The following is a 2,508-nucleotide window of genomic DNA, read 5'->3' as shown; positions in this document are numbered from 1 at the left end:
GCAGTATCAAGAGAATGCAATGTCAAAAATGTTGTTTTCTTAATAGTCTCCAGTCTAACCCTGAGATATAAGTGGACAAGTGGAATATGAAGGGTGAAATGTTTTCCACAGACTCCAAGATCTTTCCAAGTCTTTGTTTTATAAAATTACAACTCCATGAATTCAACTTATTTTTACTTTCCCTCTCAAATCATTAAATTAAATACAGGGTCCTCGGTCTACGACAGAGATCCATTCCTACAGTAGCGACTTAACTCTAATTTCGACTTAAGTCGGATTCCACTATTAAAGTCAGAATTTACATCAAAATATGTTGTATAAAAAAACAAATACATTGAAATAAACAAAATGATTAGTGCTGAGAGGCGGATGGAGAAGAAGGGGAGGCTGTGCTTAGCTATTGCGAAGGAACCTGGTCCTCAATCCTCTTCATCTCGACAAGTATCAAAGAACCTTGTTTTGTGATCATTGTATCCGACATCGGAACGGAACCCTTCACATGCGCTAAAATACAGGCTTTGTCTTTAATCATTGTCACCACGGTCGACCGACTGAAGCCTTGGTGGTGTTGGTGTCTCTCCTTTTTCCAATCTTTTTATGATCTTGAGCTTAAGTTCCATGGTAATGGATTTTCTTTTGGCTGCAGAAGCATTGCTAAAAGACACAGCTTTCTTCTTTGGCGCCATAATGTCTAAAAAAGAAGGCAATAAAATGCCAAGATACTCCCGGGTAACAAACATGGGAATAATTAGCAAGTCAAAATGGGGGACAGGGGAGGATTATGTAAAGTCGAAACGTCTTAGGTTGAGATCGTTTTAACCCGAGGACTCCCTATATAGTCAATTATGATCCATTGCAGAAGTCAAATAGCGCTTCCTGCTAGTCTTTGACTCCATTCTGTTTAGAAAGAACCATGAATAGTCCTGTAGCTAATGCGTTAAGGCTCTTTCATCACTTTTGACATATGTTTTGGGGATTTTTTTACGTCTTTACTTCTTTCATATTGACTAAGCATTGCGCATGAGGCCGAAGCACAAGTTCTTTGATACGCCGGCTACTGAAGGTTTAGGAAAACAACACAATTCAAGTCAGAGAGTTATGGAAGGCGTAGGTTTAGACCGACTTTCTGCCACCAATTTGTCACTTAGCCAGGCACATGACAAAGGACACACCTTTGCCCAGCTTGGCATTGACTTTTCTGCCAAATTGTCAAATTCACACAAGCGCGCCTTGTGTTTTCACAAAAATCAGGATACGCCAGGATTTGTGCCCTGCCACATATGCCCATAATGTCTATGAAATTGTCAGACATGGACATAGTGACTTTTTTTTCATTTGTTTTATTAAACTACTTTTCATTAGGTTAAAGAGGAACGGTTTACCAGTTTTATTGTACACTAAGGAGGTTTTGGTAAAGGTTAACTACAGCTGCTTTTCCAGGATTTGCTTGTGATACAGTCTTTTTTTTTTTTTTTTTTTTTTTCTACACAGGAGCTCTTTTCCTCTTGGCTAATTCAGTGCACTGGTTGGTATGGTGGGAGTGGATAGCGGCAATATAAAAGGAGAGAATGTCTCTTGCCTTGAATACACCCGTGCATCTACTCATCACCACACTCAAGTCACAGTACAATTGTGTTTTTCTGACACCAAAGCGAGAGGGAAATATTCACAAAATACCACTTGTGGGGTTCTTAGTGCTGGAAAGGTGAGTAACACACCCACAAGCACACGCATGCATACACACACACACACACACACACACACACACACACACACTTTTAATCCTATTTCAGATTAGTGTAAGGATAATGGCCTCTCAAGTGAAGAAAGAAAGGGTGAAGTACACTTGTTGCAGAGCAAGGGCCAATGTTCATGTGCTGTTGTGTAACTTGAAGCGGCACGAGTATGGACAAATGATGTATTTTTGCACTCCGGTTATTGTGGTTGCTGTCCGTAATGAACAATTGCCATTGTGATCATGCACATTCTTTTATTTATTTCTTGATGTAAGCTTTTTGACATAATAGGCACATTATGGATCCATGATACACATTGAAATTGTCAATGCGGTGAAAATGTGTGACCTCAGAAAGTTTTACAAACAGACTGGAAGACATATACAAGCTAAATTTAAAAAAAAAAAATGCATTTTACAAATAGAATATTGTTTCATTCTTCTCTGTTTTCATTTACATGTTCTTTATGAAACAAAGAAATATGCTCTAAAATAAATAATGATTAAAAATTCTATTCATTCCATTTGTACACGACTGCAAACTCCGACCTCACTATTGAATTCACTTAAAAGAGAACATTTGTATTGCTGTTAATATCGCACACGTGCAGGTGTACCCTAATATAGCGACGAACGTGTGCTTATCAACAAACTCTCTGGTGTGAAACATAAATGCATGTTAGAAAAAGGAATATACTATTCTGATGTCAAGAAAATCTTAATCGAAAGATGTAGCTGACACTTTATACTATATTTGACAAACAGTACATACC

Source organism: Syngnathoides biaculeatus, chromosome 5 (assembly GCF_019802595.1).
Source record: "Syngnathoides biaculeatus isolate LvHL_M chromosome 5, ASM1980259v1, whole genome shotgun sequence".
NCBI classification, from domain to species: Eukaryota; Metazoa; Chordata; class Actinopteri; order Syngnathiformes; family Syngnathidae; genus Syngnathoides; species Syngnathoides biaculeatus.
Note: the sequence above shows the minus strand (reverse complement) of the source record.